Raw genomic sequence first — 18,877 nt, 5'->3', positions numbered from 1 at the left:
TTAGTGCCCCTATCTCTCTCTCTCAGCCACACTCGGTCTCTCTCACTCTCTTAGTGCCACTCTCTCTCACCTCACAGTCTGTCTTAGTGACGTTCTCTCTCTCTCTCTCTCTCTCAAACGCACACACCTCACAATCTATCTTAGTGCCGTTCTTTTTGTCTCTCTTAGTGCTGCACACTCTCTCACTCACTTTGTGTACCTTAGTCTCCCTCTTTCTCTTTCTCACTTTGTGTATCTTAGTGCCGATCTCTCTCTCTCTCTCTCATACGCATACATCTCAGTTTCTCTATCTTAGTGCCGTTCTTTCTGTCTCTCTTAGTACTGCACACTCTCTCACTCACTTTGTGTACCTTAGTGTCTCTCTCTGTCTCTCATCTTAGTGCTACACACTCTCTCTCACTTTGTGTATCATAGTGCCGCTCTCTCTCTCTCTCTCTCTCTCTCTCATCTTAGTGCTACAAACTCTCTCTCAATTTGTGTATCCTAGTGCCGCTCTCTCTCTCTCTCTCTCTCTCTCTCTCTCTCTCTCTCTCTCTCTCTCTCTCCTAGTGGCACCCTCCCCTCCCCATGTACTCGCCTCATCTCTTGTCTTCTTCTTCTTCTTCTTCCCCTCTTACCCATTTCGCTCTTGACTCCACCATAACATATGTACGACGCACATGTTTAAGTACGGGTACATGTTTTTCGGAGGTTTTCTTGGAGCATTTAATAATTTCTTTGTCTCAGTCGACAGGCGAAATGTAGCTTTTAACGAAGACTGACGGAATTTTCTTATGCTTTTTCTTCCTCTTTGAAAGAGATCGTTTTTTTTTAAATTCAGTGACCCAATTATTCATTTTGTTTTTACTTCAGTGAAATAGATTCTTTTAATAATTTCATTGACGCAATTAATATCTTTTTTTGTGGGGGGGGGGGGGGTGGCTAGGAATGGATCCTCTTAACAAGATTATTGGCACAATTATTTTTCTTTTTTTTTTTTTGAAGGAGGGGAGGCTTCAGTAAAATGTACGATTTTAACTTCTCCAATTACACAATTATTCTCCTATTTTTTCTTTAGTGAATTGGATCCTTTTACAAAGTTCATCATCGAAATTATCATATTTTTTTAAAAGAAAAATCTAATCTTCAACAATGTTTTTTGGACGAAAGTATGTTTTTTTCAACAGTGTTTTAATTGCCCAACAAAACACATTCCTCAACAAACTTCCCTGACGAAATAATTTTCATTTTACAAAATCCAAATAATACCAAAGATTTTGCCTTTTCGTCATATATTATTTTCCTTAACACTAAGATCATCCACTTTTTTATATTATCGTTGTCAATCTATTCACAACTTCTGTTCTCCTCTAATTCATGCATCTCGATCTCTACTGAATCTTTTGCTTTATTTCTTAAATAATATTTTTAATGGCAGCATTTTTCCTCGACCGTGTTATGCAAAGAATTAAAGAGTGGGAAGTTTGTAACGCAAACTACTTACCGGTTTTTATGTATGAAAAATTATCAAAAGTATTTAAAATACAAATATACACACACACACATATATATATATATATATATATATATATATATATATATATATATATATATACACATATATGTATAGACATACACACACACACACACACACACATATATATATATATATATATATATATATATATATATATATATATATATAAACTACTCATGCTTGTAGTGCACTCGAACATGCTGTTCTATCTCATTTCTCTTCCTTTTGTATTCTTTTAGGTTTTATAGCATATATGTGAAGGATGTAATTTTATGTTGTTCTGTACTTGAAATATATCATTTTAATTGTTTATTCTTCTCTTGTAGTTTATTTCCTTATTTCCTTTCTTCACTGGGCTATTAGCCTTTGGGCTTATATCATCTTGCTTTTCTATCTAGGGTTACAGCCTAGCTTGTAATAATATTGACGATAATAATAATAATAATAATAATATATATATATATATATAGAAATTCATACGCAGTTAATTCGTATATCATAAAACTTCATCAATAGATGAAACTACTATTAAAATTTATCTACAGCTAAATAACGACCTGAAAAGGGAGTAAGATTTTATTAGATATTTTCTTTGAATAAATGAAAAAAAATAACGATTATTGAGATGGCATTGTGTCAAGTATTTGATTCAATCCCTGCATTGCTAAGATAACGGAAAGGTATTCTTTAATAATACTTTTTACAAAAAAAAAAAAAAATTAACATGAGATCTATGGTTCTTTATTTTCCTATTCAGTTGTTTGTGGATCCATGTATAATAAAGTTTTTACAATGTATGTTAATATGTACTCGTTTCAAACAAGGGAATGAAGATAATTTTCTATTAGTTACAAGGTAAGGTTAACATCCGTACATTAATAATAAAAAAAATAAAAAGAATAAAAATAGCTGTCCATACCTCACAGGAATATCATCTATCATTTCACTGGCGTCCAGGAAAGATACGCGAGAACACTCCAGTGTGACACAGGTAATATCACTCACATGCGAAGAGCATTAATGCAAGGGATAAGCGAACAGGAAAGAGAGACAACGGCTTCGATTGCAAACACGTACATCCAACCGCCTCGACGTCTGAGGCACTACTGACTGACTGCCACCGTCTCACTCTCTCTCAGAGCCTCTCTCTAGCTCTCGAGCGCGTTACGTTTCTCCCTCGGTAGGGACGAACTAAGAGTGCTTACAGCCGTGATGCTCCAGTCTTGCTTCAATCAAAGACTTCTGCTAAAAAACAGGAACGTCCAGAAGTGTCCCCTGAGCATATGCGTCGATGATTCATCGTCGAACCAAAAGATGTGATGCTGGATAAATTCCGCTTCAAGTTCTCGTCGGAAAACGGGTTAAATGACTCTCCCGGCCGACTATTAGCAAGCTTTGCCCGTTTGTTTACATAAATAGCGACAGCCGAGTCAATAAAAACCGGCAAGATCTTATTCAGGTTTCCGCGCGGCGGAGCAACGGCACAATATAAACATCTTTTGTTAAGACTTCACCGCACGGGCGGAAATTGGAGGCGAAGCGGAGAACCTGATGCGCGACATGGGCTTCAAAATCGTTTCCATATTTCGTAAAAAATTATTTGTGTTAATGAAGTGAATATTTGTTTGGATTAATTTGTGATAACTAAGTGGATTAGAAGGTTTATGAGCGGTAAAAGCAAGGGACAGGGCAATGTAGTTTTTTTATTATTATTATTATTATTGTTATTATTATCATTATGATTAGTATATATATATATATATATATATATATATATATATATATATATACGCAAAAATATATATTGACTGTATCTGTGTATAAATAAATAGTGAAATACAAATACAAGAGTCCTTCTGAATACTGAGACAGTCATTAGTCTTACAGTTTCCTTTTTGAAAGATTTGCTTGAATGCTAAAGTGATATATCAAAGTAATTGGTTTTTTTTTCTTTTTTTATCCAATGTGGAATATTTGACAATTTGTTAACCAGATTAATATAAAAAATATATTTCTTCTAAAATAGATTTGCAAAATATACAAATAAAAAAAGTTGAGTCGAATAATAAAATTCTATAGAAATTTCATAAACAAGAAAGTTTCTATTTTTGAAGGATTACTCAAGTATGACCAAGCAAACCAACGTATTATTGTTTACGTGGAAAATGCCTAGATGTGGAAAATCTCTACGGAGTTTGAACACCACTTTTCACAGTGGGAAAGCTCGTTGGAATTCTTGTAATCCTTGGAAGATTTTGGTCATTTTTCTTCTTCGTAAAACCCACGTTCAACTACATCTTTAAAATTATCGCCTGAAGCCATTCCGAAATTACTTCGTTTTTAAGTTTTACGAGGTTAAGAGAACTCATTACAAGTTTCAGATATATTGTAGATCTTTCAATTCTGACTTCAGAAAGTTTGAAGAATTTAAATGGTATTAATTTATTTCTACATGTAGGTGATATATATATATATATATATATACATATATATATATATATGTATGTATATACACACACACGTATATATATATATATATATATATATATATAGATATATATATATATATATATATATATATAGAGAGAGAGAGAGAGAGAGAGAGAGAGAGAGAGAGAGAGAGAGAGAGAGAGAGAGAGAGAGAGAGAGGGGGGGGGCTTAAAAAGTAATCTTATTTCAATAACAGGATTGAGAGGTAAGAATTACAAGTAAATTTAAAAAAATAAAAAAAAAATACGGGAAAATGGTTATCTTCACTAAAGTTCGATGCTATAAACGTGAAAGAGGAGAAATACGTATTACATAAGAGAAAAACAAATATGCGTGTAAATGTATGGCTAGCCTCCCACCACCGCATATCATTAATATAGTTGTAATCAACACGTCAGCTGGCGTATTTTTATCCTATAAATTTTGCCATTTAGTTCCAAGAATTTTAAAATTTTCGTTTTTCAATATTCATGTATTGAATTTTAAAAAGGGTAAAAATTCGAAATGTTCTGTAAAGTGAGACGCTTAAGTCAAGGGTTGCTGTGGCCTGATTGGTAACGTCTCTGCCTGGTGTTTGCCAGTCGGGGGTTCGATTTCCGCTCAGAATTGTTAGTGCCATTAGTGTGTGTTTGCAACCTTACCATCCTTGTGAGCTAAGGTTGGGGGGTTTGGGGGAGCCTATAGGTCTATCTGCTGAGTTATCAGCAGCCACTGCCTGGCCCTCACTGGTCCTAGCTTGGGTGGAGAGGAGGCTTGGGCGCTGATCATATAATATATGGTTAGTCTCTAAGGCATTGTCTTGACTGCTAGGGCAATGTCACAGTACCTTGCCTCTGCCATTCATGAGTGACCTTTAAAACCTTTAAAATCTTTAAAATAATGCTCAGCAATGTTACGATTGAAAAAATGGACTTATAAGATAGATGAAGATGAAAGCTGTATTGTGATCGTGATATGGATATTTGAGTATTAACGCGACGAATAGAAAATTGACCGTATAAGTCTGAATTGGCAGACATATACATAAACATACACATAAAGGTGAATGTTTGTATATCGCCATGATCAGCGAATCAGCAAGCTGTACTAGTCGGGGATACCCATGTTAGGTTGGTTTGCTGTGAGCAGCAAGACAAAAACCTCCCATCATCACTAAACCGCACTTGCCAGCGTGGAGATGAAAATTAACCAAACCCCAACCATGAATAAAGATATGTCTGAGGCCTTTGTCCTGCAGTAGATTGAAAACGGCTGCTTTTATTGTCGTTTCATATACTTATGAGTATATGCTAATGTATGCGTAGAGGATGATAGCTTTCTCTGAGCCAAGTATATATATATATATATATATATATATATATATATATATATATATATATATATATATATATATATATATATATATATACGCAAAAGCCAGTAGGAAATAATAAAAAGCTTTAGTACCAAGCGCTTTCGTGCATTTTAATACACTTCCACTCTCCTTATGTTCGTTTTTCCATCCTCCCTTCCACTCTCCTTATGTTCTGTTTTTTCATCATCCCTTCCACTCTCCTTATGTTCTGTTTTTCATCATCCCTTCCACTCTCCTTATCTCCTTATGTTCTGTTTTTTCATCCTCCCTTCCACTCTCCTTATGTTCTGTTTTTTCATCCTCCATTCCACTCTCCTTATGTTCTGTTTTTTCATCATCCCTTCCACTCTCCTTATGTTCTGTTTTTTCATCCTCCCTTCCACTCTCCTTATGTTCTGTTTTTTCATCCTCCCTTCCACTCTCCTTATGTTCTGTTTTTTCATCATCCATTCCACTCTCCTTATGTTCTGTTTTTTCATCATCCCTTCCACTCTCCTTATGTTCTGTTTTTCATCATCCCTTCCACTCTCCTTATGTTCTGTTTTTTCATCCTCCCTTCCACTCTCCTTATGTTCTGTTTTTTCATCATCCCTTCCACTCTCCTTATGTTCTGTTTTTCATCCTCCCTTCCACTCTCCTTATGTTCTGTTTTTTCATCCTCCCTTCCACTCTCCTTATGTTCTGTTTTTTCATCCTCCCTTCCACTCTCCTTATGTTCTGTTTTTTCATCCTCCCTTCCACTCTCCTTATGTTCTGTTTTTCATCATCCCTTCCACTCTCCTTATGTTCTGTTTTTTCATCATCCCTTCCACTCTCCTTATGTTCTGTTTTTTCATCATCCATTCCACTCTCCTTATGTTCTGTTTTTTCATCCTCCCTTCCACTCTCCTTATGTTCTGTTTTTTCATCATCCCTTCCACTCTCCTTATGTTCTGTTTTTTCATCATCCCTTCCACTCTCCTTATGTTCTGTTTTTTCATCATCCCTTCCACTCTCCTTATGTTCTGTTTTTTCATCATCCCTTCCACTCTCCTTATGTTCTGTTTTTTCATCCTCCCTTCCACTCTCCTTATGTTCTGTTTTTTCATCATCCCTTCCACTCTCCTTATGTTCTGTTTTTCATCCTCCCTTCCACTCTCCTTATGTTCTGTTTTTTCATCATCCCTTCCACTCTCCTTATGTTCTGTTTTTTCATCCTCCCTTCCACTCTCCTTATGTTCTGTTTTTTCATCATCCCTTCCACTCTCCTTATGTTCTGTTTTTCATCCTCCCTTCCACTCTCCTTATGTTCTGTTTTTCATCCTCCCTTCCACTCTCCTTATGTTCTGTTTTTCATCCTCCCTTCCACTCTCCTTATGTTCTGTTTTTTCATCATCCCTTCCACTCTCCTTATGTTCTGTTTTTTCATCCTCCCTTCCACTCTCCTTATGTTCTGTTTTTTCATCCTCCCTTCCACTCTCCTTATGTTCTGTTTTTTCATCCTCCCTTCCACTCTCCTTATGTTCTGTTTTTCATCCTCCCTTCCACTCTCCTTATGTTCTGTTTTTCATCCTCCCTTCCACTCTCCTTATGTTCTGTTTTTCATCCTCCCTTCCACTCTCCTTATGTTCTGTTTTTCATCCTCCCTTCCACTCTCCTTATGTTCTGTTTTTTCATCATCCCTTCCACTCTCCTTATGTTCTGTTTTTTCATCCTCCCTTCCACTCTCCTTATGTTCTGTTTTTCATCCTCCCTTCCACTCTCCTTATGTTCTGTTTTTCATCCTCCCTTCCACTCTCCTTATGTTCTGTTTTTTCATCCTCCCTTCCACTCTCCTTATGTTCTGTTTTTTCATCATCCCTTCCACTCTCCTTATGTTCTGTTTTTCATCCTCCCTTCCACTCTCCTTATGTTCTGTTTTTCATCCTCCCTTCCACTCTCCTTATGTTCTGTTTTTCATCCTCCCTTCCACTCTCCTTATGTTCTGTTTTTTCATCCTCCCTTCCACTCTCCTTATGTTCTGTTTTTCATCCTCCCTTCCACTCTCCTTATGTTCTGTTTTTTCATCATCCCTTCCACTCTCCTTATGTTCTGTTTTTTCATCCTCCCTTCCACTCTCCTTATGTTCTGTTTTTCATCCTCCCTTCCACTCTCCTTATGTTCTGTTTTTCATCCTCCCTTCCACTCTCCTTATGTTCTGTTTTTTCATCATCCCTTCCACTCTCCTTATGTTCTGTTTTTCATCCTCCCTTCCACTCTCCTTATGTTCTGTTTTTTCATCCTCCCTTCCACTCTCCTTATGTTCTGTTTTTCATCCTCCCTTCCACTCTCCTTATGTTCTGTTTTTTCATCATCCCTTCCACTCTCCTTATGTTCTGTTTTTCATCCTCCCTTCCACTCTCCTTATGTTCTGTTTTTTCATCATCCCTTCCACTCTCCTTATGTTCTGTTTTTTCATCCTCCCTTCCACTCTCCTTATGTTCTGTTTTTTCATCATCCCTTCCACTCTCCTTATGTTCTGTTTTTTCATCATCCCTTCCACTCTCCTTATGTTCTGTTTTTTCATCATCCCTTCCACTCTCCTTATGTTCTGTTTTTCATCCTCCCTTCCACTCTCCTTATGTTCTGTTTTTCATCCTCCCTTCCACTCTCCTTATGTTCTGTTTTTCATCCTCCCTTCCACTCTCCTTATGTTCTGTTTTTCATCCTCCCTTCCACTCTCCTTATGTTCTGTTTTTCATCCTCCCTTCCACTCTCCTTATGTTCTGTTTTTCATCCTCCCTTCCACTCTCCTTATGTTCTGTTTTTCATCCTCCCTTCCACTCTCCTTATGTTCTGTTTTTCATCCTCCCTTCCACTCTCCTTATGTTCTGTTTTTCATCCTCCCTTCCACTCTCCTTATGTTCTGTTTTTTCATCATCCCTTCCACTCTACTTATGTTCTGTTTTTTCATCCTCCCTTCCACTCTCCTTATGTTCTGTTTTTTCATCATCCCTTCCACTCTCCTTATGTTCTGTTTTTTCATCATCCCTTCCACTCTCCTTATGTTCTGTTTTTTCATCATCCCTTCCACTCTCCTTATGTTCTGTTTTTTCATCATCCCTTCCACTCTCCTTATGTTCTGTTTTTCATCATCCCTTCCACTCTCCTTATGTTCTGTTTTACATCCTCCCTTCCACTCTCCTTATGTTCTGTTTTTCATCCTCCCTTCCACTCTCATGTTCTGTTTTTCATCATCCCTTCCACTCTCCTTATGTTCTGTTTTTCATCCTCCCTTCCACTCTCCTTATGTTCTGTTTTTCATCCTCCCTTCCACTCTCCTTATGTTCTGTTTTTCATCCTCCCTTCCACTCTCCTTATGTTCTGTTTTTCATCCTCCCTTCCACTCTCCTTATGTTCTGTTTTTCATCCTCCCTTCCACTCTCCTTATGTTCTGTTTTTCATCCTCCCTTCCACTCTCCTTATGTTCTGTTTTTCATCCTCCCTTCCACTCTCCTTATGTTCTGTTTTTCATCCTCCCTTCCACTCTCCTTATGTTCTGTTTTTCATCCTCCCTTCCACTCTCCTTATGTTCTGTTTTTCATCCTCCCTTCCACTCTCATGTTCTGTTTTTCATCCTCCCTTTCACTCTCCTTATGTTCTGTTTTTCATCCTCCCTTCCACTCTCCTTATGTTCTGTTTTTCATCATCCCTTCCACTCTCCTTATGTTCTGTTTTACATCCTCCCTTCCACTCTCCTTATGTTCTGTTTTTCATCATCCCTTCCACTCTCCTTATGTTCTGTTTTTTCATCATCCCTTCCACTCTCCTTATGTTCTGTTTTTCATCATCCCTTCCACTCTCCTTATGTTCTGTTTTTTCATCATCCCTTCCACTCTCCTTATGTTCTGTTTTTCATCATCCCTTCCACTCTCCTTATGTTCTGTTTTTCATCATCCCTTCCACTCTCCTTATGTTCTGTTTTTCATCATCCCTTCCACTCTCCTTATGTTCTGTTTTTTCATCATCCATTCCACTCTCCTTATGTTCTGTTTTTCATCATCCCTTCCACTCTCCTTATGTTCTGTTTTTCATCATCCCTTCCACTCTCCTTATGTTCTGTTTTTCATCATCCATTCCACTCTCCTTATGTTCTGTTTTTCATCATCCCTTCCACTCTCCTTATGTTCTGTTTTTCATCCTCCCTTCCACTCTCCTTATGTTCTGTTTTTCATCATCCCTTCCACTCTCCTTATGTTCTGTTTTTCATCCTCCCTTCCACTCTCCTTATGTTCTGTTTTTCATCATCCCTTCCACTCTCCTTATGTTCTGTTTTTCATCCTCCCTTCCACTCTCCTTATGTTCTGTTTTTCATCATCCCTTCCACTCTCCTTATGTTCTGTTTTTCATCCTCCCTTCCACTCTCCTTATGTTCTGTTTTTCATCATCCCTTCCACTCTCCTTATGTTCTGTTTTTCATCCTCCCTTCCACTCTCCTTATGTTCTGTTTTTCATCATCCCTTCCACTCTCCTTATGTTCTGTTTTTCATCCTCCCTTCCACTCTCCTTATGTTCTGTTTTTCATCATCCCTTCCACTCTCCTTATGTTCTGTTTTTCATCCTCCCTTCCACTCTCCTTATGTTCTGTTTTTCATCATCCCTTCCACTCTCCTTATGTTCTGTTTTTCATCCTCCCTTCCACTCTCCTTATGTTCTGTTTTACATCATCCCTTCCACTCTCCTTATGTTCTGTTTTTCATCATCCCTTCCACTCTCCTTATGTTCTGTTTTTCATCATCCCTTCCACTCTCCTTATGTTCTGCTTTTTCATCCTCCCTTCCACTCTCCTTATGTTCTGTTTTTCATCATCCCTTCCACTCTCCTTATGTTCTGCTTTTTCATCCTCCCTTCCACTCTCCTTATGTTCTGTTTTTCATCATCCCTTCCACTCTCCTTATGTTCTGTTTTTTCATCATCCCTTCCACTCTCCTTATGTTCTGTTTTTCATCATCCCTTCCACTCTCCTTATGTTCTGTTTTTTCATCCTCCCTTCCACTCTCCTTATGTTCTGTTTTTCATCATCCCTTCCACTCTCCTTATGTTCTGTTTTTCATCCTCCCTTCCACTCTCCTTATGTTCTGTTTTTCATCATCCCTTCCACTCTCCTTATGTTCTGTTTTTCATCCTCCCTTCCACTCTCCTTATGTTCTGTTTTTCATCATCCCTTCCACTCTCCTTATGTTCTGTTTTTCATCATCCCTTCCACTCTCCTTATGTTCTGTTTTTCATCATCCATTCCACTCTCCTTATGTTCTGTTTTTCATCATCCCTTCCACTCTCCTTATGTTCTGTTTTTCATCCTCCCTTCCACTCTCCTTATGTTCTGTTTTTCATCATCCCTTCCACTCTCCTTATGTTCTGTTTTTTCATCATCCCTTCCACTCTCCTTATGTTCTGTTTTTCATCATCCCTTCCACTCTCCTTATGTTCTGTTTTTCATCATCCCTTCCACTCTCCTTATGTTCTGTTTTTTCATCATCCATTCCACTCTCCTTATGTTCTGTTTTTCATCATCCCTTCCACTCTCCTTATGTTCTGTTTTTTCATCATCCATTCCACTCTCCTTATGTTCTGTTTTTCATCATCCCTTCCACTCTCCTTATGTTCTGTTTTTTCATCATCCCTTCCACTCTCCTTATGTTCTGTTTTTCATCATCCCTTCCACTCTCCTTATGTTCTGTTTTTCATCATCCCTTCCACTCTCCTTATGTTCTGTTTTTCATCATCCCTTCCACTCTCCTTATGTTCTGTTTTTCATCCTCCCTTCCACTCTCCTTATGTTCTGTTTTTCATCATCCCTTCCACTCTCCTTATGTTCTGTTTTTTCATCATCCCTTCCACTCTCCTTATGTTCTGTTTTTCATCATCCCTTCCACTCTCCTTATGTTCTGTTTTTCATCATCCCTTCCACTCTCCTTATGTTCTGTTTTTTCATCATCCATTCCACTCTCCTTATGTTCTGTTTTTCATCATCCCTTCCACTCTCCTTATGTTCTGTTTTTTCATCATCCCTTCCACTCTCCTTATGTTCTGTTTTTCATCATCCCTTCCACTCTCCTTATGTTCTGTTTTTTCATCATCCATTCCACTCTCCTTATGTTCTGTTTTTTCATCATCCCTTCCACTCTCCTTATGTTCTGTTTTTCATCATCCCTTCCACTCTCCTTATGTTCTGTTTTTTCATCATCCATTCCACTCTCCTTATGTTCTGTTTTTCATCATCCCTTCCACTCTCCTTATGTTCTGTTTTTCATCATCCCTTCCACTCTCCTTATGTTCTGTTTTTCATCATCCCTTCCACTCTCCTTATGTTCTGTTTTTTCATCATCCATTCCACTCTCCTTATGTTCTGTTTTTTCATCATCCATTCCACTCTCCTTATGTTCTGTTTTTCATCATCCCTTCCACTCTCCTTATGTTCTGTTTTTTCATCATCCATTCCACTCTCCTTATGTTCTGTTTTTCATCATCCCTTCCACTCTCCTTATGTTCTGTTTTTCATCATCCCTTCCACTCTCCTTATGTTCTGTTTTTTCATCATCCATTCCACTCTCCTTATGTTCTGTTTTTCATCATCCCTTCCACTCTCCTTATGTTCTGTTTTTTCATCATCCATTCCACTCTCCTTATGTTCTGTTTTTTCATCATCCCTTCCACTCTCCTTATGTTCTGTTTTTCATCATCCCTTCCACTCTCCTTATGTTCTGTTTTTTCATCATCCATTCCACTCTCCTTATGTTCTGTTTTTCATCATCCCTTCCACTCTCTTTTTGTTCTGTTTTTTCATCATCCATTCCACTCTCCTTATGTTCTGTTTTTCATCATCCCTTCCACTCTCCTTATGTTCTGTTTTTTCATCATCCATTCCACTCTCCTTATGTTCTGTTTTTTCATCATCCATTCCACTCTCCTTATGTTCTGTTTTTCATCATCCATTCCACTCTCCTTATGTTCTGTTTTTCATCATCCATTCCACTCTCCTTATGTTCTGTTTTTTCATCATCCCTTCCACTCTCCTTATGTTCTGTTTTTCATCATCCCTTCCACTCTCCTTATGTTCTGTTTTTCATCATCCCTTCCACTCTCCTTATGTTCTGTTTTTTCATCATCCATTCCACTCTCCTTATGTTCTGTTTTTCATCATCCATTCCACTCTCCTTATGTTCTGTTTTTCATCATCCCTTCCACTCTCCTTATGTTCTGTTTTTCATCATCCCTTCCACTCTCCTTATGTTCTGTTTTTCATCATCCCTTCCACTTTCCTTATGTTCTGTTTTTCATCATCCCTTCCACTCTCCTTATGTTCTGTTTTTCATCATCCCTTCCACTCTCCTTATGTTCTGTTTTTCATCATCCCTTCCACTCTCCTTATGTTCTGTTTTTTCATCATCCCTTCCACTCTCCTTATGTTCTGTTTTTCATCATCCCTTCCACTCTCCTTATGTTCTGTTTTTTCATCATCCATTCCACTCTCCTTATGTTCTGTTTTTCATCATCCCTTCCACTCTCCTTATGTTCTGTTTTTTCATCATCCATTCCACTCTCCTTATGTTCTGTTTTTCATCATCCCTTCCACTCTCCTTATGTTCTGTTTTTTCATCATCCCTTCCACTCTCCTTATGTTCTGTTTTTCATCATCCATTCCACTCTCCTTATGTTCTGTTTTTTCATCATCCATTCCACTCTCCTTATGTTCTGTTTTTCATCATCCCTTCCACTCTCCTTATGTTCTGTTTTTTCATCATCCCTTCCACTCTCCTTATGTTCTGTTTTTCATCATCCCTTCCACTCTCCTTATGTTCTGTTTTTCATCATCCCTTCCACTTTCCTTATGTTCTGTTTTTCATCATCCCTTCCACTCTCCTTATGTTCTGTTTTTCATCATCCCTTCCACTCTCCTTATGTTCTGTTTTTCATCATCCCTTCCACTCTCCTTATGTTCTGTTTTTTCATCATCCCTTCCACTCTCCTTATGTTCTGTTTTTCATCATCCCTTCCACTCTCCTTATGTTCTGTTTTTTCATCATCCCTTCCACTCTCCTTATGTTCTGTTTTTCATCATCCCTTCCACTCTCCTTATGTTCTGTTTTTTCATCATCCCTTCCACTCTCCTTATGTTCTGTTTTTTCATCATCCCTTCCACTCTCCTTATGTTCTGTTTTTCATCATCCCTTCCACTCTCCTTATGTTCTGTTTTTTCATCATCCCTTCCACTCTCCTTATGTTCTGTTTTTCATCATCCATTCCACTCTCCTTATGTTCTGTTTTTTCATCATCCCTTCCACTCTCCTTATGTTCTGTTTTTCATCATCCCTTCCACTCTCCTTATGTTCTGTTTTTCATCATCCCTTCCACTCTCCTTATGTTCTGTTTTTTCATCATCCATTCCACTCTCCTTATGTTCTGTTTTTCATCATCCCTTCCACTCTCCTTATGTTCTGTTTTTTCATCATCCATTCCACTCTCCTTATGTTCTGTTTTTCATCATCCCTTCCACTCTCCTTATGTTCTGTTTTTCATCATCCCTTCCACTCTCCTTATGTTCTGTTTTTTCATCATCCATTCCACTCTCCTTATGTTCTGTTTTTCATCATCCCTTCCACTCTCCTTATGTTCTGTTTTTTCATCATCCCTTCCACTCTCCTTATGTTCTGTTTTTCATCATCCCTTCCACTCTCCTTATGTTCTGTTTTTTCATCATCCATTCCACTCTCCTTATGTTCTGTTTTTCATCATCCCTTCCACTCTCCTTATGTTCTGTTTTTCATCATCCCTTCCACTCTCCTTATGTTCTGTTTTTTCATCATCCATTCCACTCTCCTTATGTTCTGTTTTTCATCATCCCTTCCACTCTCCTTATGTTCTGTTTTTTCATCATCCCTTCCACTCTCCTTATGTTCTGTTTTTCATCATCCATTCCACTCTCCTTATGTTCTGTTTTTTCATCATCCATTCCACTCTCCTTATGTTCTGTTTTTCATCATCCCTTCCACTCTCCTTATGTTCTGTTTTTTCATCATCCCTTCCACTCTCCTTATGTTCTGTTTTTCATCATCCATTCCACTCTCCTTATGTTCTGTTTTTTCATCATCCATTCCACTCTCCTTATGTTCTGTTTTTCATCATCCCTTCCACTCTCCTTATGTTCTGTTTTTCATCATCCCTTCCACTCTCCTTATGTTCTGTTTTTCATCCTCCCTTCCACTCTCCTTATGTTCTGCTTTTTCATCCTCCCTTCCACTCTCCTTATGTTTGCTTTTTCATCCTCCCTTCCACTCTCCTTATGTTCTGCTTTTTCATCCTCCCTTCCACTCTCCTTATGTTCTGCTTTTTCATCCTCCCTTCCACTCTCCTTATGTTCTGCTTTTTCATCCTCCCTTCCACTCTCCTTATGTTCTGCTTTTTCATCCTCCCTTCCACTCTCCTTATGTTCTGCTTTTTCATCCTCCCTTCCACTCTCCTTATGTTCTGCTTTTTCATCCTCCCTTCCACTCTCCTTATGTTCTGCTTTTTCATCCTCCCTTCCACTCTCCTTATGTTCTGCTTTTTCATCCTCCCTTCCACTCTCCTTATGTTCTGTTTTTCATCCTCCCTTCCACTCTCCTTATGTTCTGCTTTTTCATCCTCCCTTCCACTCTCCTTATGTTCTGCTTTTTCATCCTCCCTTCCACTCTCCTTATGTTCTGCTTTTTCATCCTCCCTTCCACTCTCCTTATGTTCTGCTTTTTCATCCTCCCTTCCACTCTCCTTATGTTCTGCTTTTCCATCCTCCCTTCCACTCTCCTTATGTTCTGCTTTTCCATCCTCCCTTCCACTCTCCTTATGTTCTGCTTTTCCATCCTCCCTTCCACTCTCCTTATGTTCTGCTTTTCCATCCTCCCTTCCACTCTCCTTATGTTCTGCTTTTTCATCCTCCCTTCCACTCTCCTTATGTTCTGCTTTTTCATCCTCCCTTCCACTCTCCTTATGTTCTGCTTTTCCATCCTCCCTTCCACTCTCCTTATGTTCTGCTTTTTCATCCTCCCTTCCACTCTCCTTATGTTCTGCTTTTTCATCCTCCCTTCCACTCTCCTTATGTTCTGCTTTTCCATCCTCCCTTCCACTCTCCTTATGTTCTGCTTTTTCATCCTCCCTTCCACTCTCCTTATGTTCTGCTTTTTCATCCTCCCTTCCACTCTCCTTATGTTCTGCTTTTTCATCCTCCCTTCCACTCTCCTTATGTTCTGCTTTTTCATCCTCCCTTCCACTCTCCTTATGTTCTGCTTTTTCATCCTCCCTTCCACTCTCCTTATGTTCTGCTTTTTCATCCTCCCTTCCACTCTCCTTATGTTTTGCTTTTTCATCCTCCCTTCCACTCTCCTTATGTTCTGCTTTTTCATCCTCCCTTCCACTCTCCTTATGTTCTGTATTTTCATCCTCCCTTGCATTCTCCTCATGTTCTGTATTTTCATCCTCCCCTGCATTCTCCTCATGTTCTGTATTTTCATCTTCCCTTCCATTCTCCTCATGTTCTCTATTTTCATCCTCCCTTGCATTCTCCTCATGTTCTGTATTTTCATCCTCCTTTCCATTCTCCTCATGTTCTGTATTTTCATCCTCCCATGCATTCTCCTCATGTTCTGTATTTTAATCCTCCCTTGCATTCTCCTCATGTTCCGTATTTTCATCCTCCCATGCATTCCCCTCATGTTCTCTATTTTCATCCTCCCTTGCATTCTCCCCATGTTCTCTATTTTCATCCTCCCTTGCATTCTCCTCACGTTCTCTATTTTCATCCTCCCTTGCATTCTCCCCATGTTCTCTATCTTCATCCTCCCTTGCATTCTTTCTCATGTTCTCTATCTTCATCCTCTCTTGCATTCTTTCTCCTCATGTTCTCTATTTTCATCCTCCCTTGCATTCTTTCTCCTCGTGTTCTCTATTTTCATCCTCCCTTGCATTCTTTCTCCTCGTGTTCTCTATTTTCATCCTCCCTTGCATTCTTTCTCCTCGTGTTCTATATTTTCATCCTCCCTTGCATTCTTTCTCCTCGTGTTCTCTATTTTCATCCTCCCTTGCATTCTTTCTCCTCGTGTTCTCTATTTTCATCCTCCCTTGCATTCTTTCTCCTCGTGTTCTCTATTTTCATCCTCCCTTGCATTCTTTCTCCTCGTGTTCTCTATTTTCATCCTCCCTTGCATTCTTTCTCCTCGTGTTCTCTATTTTCATCCTCCCTTGCATTCTTTCTCCTCGTGTTCTCTATTTTCATCCTCCCTTGCATTCTTTCTCCTCGTGTTCTCTATTTTCATCCTCCCTTGCATTCTTTCTCCTCGTGTTCTCTATTTTCATCCTCCCTTGCATTCTTTCTCCTCGTGTTCTCTATTTTCATCCTCCCTTGCATTCTTTCTCCTCGTGTTCTCTATTTTCATCCTCCCTTGCATTCTTTCTCCTCGTGTTCTCTATTTTCATCCTCCCTTGCATTCTTTCTCCTCGTGTTCTCTATTTTCATCCTCCCTTGCATTCTTTCTCCTCGTGTTCTCTATTTTCATCCTCCCTTGCATTCTTTCTCCTCGTGTTCTCTATTTTCATCCTCCCTTGCATTCTTTCTCCTCGTGTTCTCTATTTTCATCCTCCCTTGCATTCTTTCTCCTCGTGTTCTCTATTTTCATCCTCCCTTGCATTCTTTCTCCTCGTGTTCTCTATTTTCATCCTCCCTTGCATTCTTTCTCCTCGTGTTCTCTATTTTCATCCTCCCTTGCATTCTTTCTCCTCGTGTTCTCTATTTTCATCCTCCCTTGCATTCTTTCTCCTCATGTTCTCTATTTTCATCCTCCCTTGCATTCTTTCTCCTCATGTTCTCTATTTTCATCCACCCTTGCATTCTTTCTCCTCATGTTCTCTATTTTCATCCTCCCTTCCATTCTTTCTCCTCATGTTCTCTATTTTCATCCTCCCTTCCATTCTTTCTCCTCATGTTCTCTATTTTCATCCTCCCTTGCATTCTTTCTCCTCATGTTCTCTATTTTCATCCTCCCTTCCACTCTCCTCATATTCTGATTTTTCATCCTCCCTTCCACTCACCTCATCTCCTCTCTTCTCATCCCATCCTCTCATATGCACCCATCCCTTCCTCTCATCTTCCTTTTCGCCTTCCTGATCCCTTTTCTCCCTTTCATCCCCACTCCCAGAACGAGAAGAGGTGAGAAGCTAAAGAAGGTGTAGGTAATAATGAGCATAAGCGTGAAAGTGAAGAAAGTTAAAGGAAGAGTTAGAAGAAGAGAAAAGGTGAGGAGGGTTGGGGGAGGAATGAGAAAGAAGGCGTGGAAGATGGAGGGAAGAATGAGAAATATGGGAAATGGGAGTAAGGCTGGAGGAAGAATCAGAAGCAGTTAAGAATCAGAAGAAGGGAGAAAGCGAGGAAGGTTGAAGAAAGAGTGAGAAGGAGAGCTTGAGGAAGGTTGAGGGAACAATTCAAAAAAGGAGAAATTGATCAAGGTTGAAGGAAGAATGAAGAGAATATGAGGAGGGTGGAAGGAAGAATGAGAAGAAGGGAGGAGCTGGGGAGGGTGGAGGGAAGAATGAGAAGGGAGAAGGCGTGGAAGATGGAGGGAAGAATGAGAAATAGAGAGTATGTGAGTAAGGTGGAAGGAAGAATGAGAAGGGATATGGTGTGGAGGATGGAGAGAAGAATGAAAAGAAGGGAGAAACTGAGGAAGGTTGAAGGAAGAGTGAGAAGAGAGAAGGTGAGAATGGTGGAGGGAAGAATGAAAAAAGGAGAAATTGATTAAGGTCGAGGGAAGAATGAAGAGAATATGAGGAGTGTCGAGGGAAGAGTGAAAAGAAGGGAGGTGTGGATGGTGGAAGGAAGAATGAGAAGCGAGAAGCTGCGGAGCGTGGAAGGAAGAAGGTGAGGAATGTGGAATGAAGAAGGAAAATAAGGAACGTGTGGAAGGTGGAAGGAAGAATGAGTAAAAGGGAGAAGGTGAGTAAGATGGAAGGAAGAATGTGAAGGGAGAAGGTATGGAAGGTAGAAGAAAGAATAAGAAGGGAGAAGGTGAGTAAGATGGAAGGGAGAAGGTGTGGAAGGTGGAAGAAAGAATAAGAAGAAGGGAGGTGTGGAAGATGGAAGGAAGAAGTAGAAGGGAGGAGGATAGAAAGGTGGAAAGAAGGATATCGATCGCTTACCTCTACTGTAGATATTGTTTAGTTATTCCTTCTTGCCATATTGGTCTTGGCTAATTTTTCATATCCGGATGCCCTTCCTGCCACCAACACTCCTAATTTCCCCGGGCTTGGGAAAAGCAGACAAAGAAGAAGAATTCCTTCTTGGCACTTGCACTAAACACAAAATCTGAAATAATGTTTGTCTTTGATCAGGGTTAATATTAAAAACTATCACTAGATCTCCAGAGACCTTTTTGGATTCAGAGCCTGTCTCTCTTTCTGTCTTTATCTCCGGAACATCCTCACGCACATAGACAATACGAAAGGAGGAGATCGGATTGCCATCGGTATTCCTT

The 18,877-nt window shown here is 39.2% G+C and overlaps 1 protein-coding gene across 2 annotated transcripts in view; it reads right to left on the bottom strand.

Annotated features, from left to right (window-relative positions):
- The window catches only part of LOC137631208 (uncharacterized), a 360,284-nt gene that overhangs the window by 242,528 nt on the left and 98,879 nt on the right, over positions 1-18,877 (bottom strand). The window contains exon 1 of one of the 2 annotated variants that reach the window (XM_068362955.1): positions 2,436-2,676. The exons of the other annotated variant lie outside the window; for it this stretch is intronic. The gene's annotated coding sequence lies outside the window, so the exon portion shown is untranslated. Of the gene's footprint in view, positions 1-2,435; positions 2,677-18,877 lie in introns of those variants that run through there. 2 annotated transcript variants of the gene reach the window in all.

Source organism: Palaemon carinicauda, chromosome 39 (assembly GCF_036898095.1).
Source record: "Palaemon carinicauda isolate YSFRI2023 chromosome 39, ASM3689809v2, whole genome shotgun sequence".
Taxonomy (NCBI): domain Eukaryota; kingdom Metazoa; phylum Arthropoda; class Malacostraca; order Decapoda; family Palaemonidae; genus Palaemon; species Palaemon carinicauda.
The sequence above is the reverse complement of the archived record's forward strand: the minus strand, read 5'-3'. Positions and strand labels throughout refer to the sequence as shown.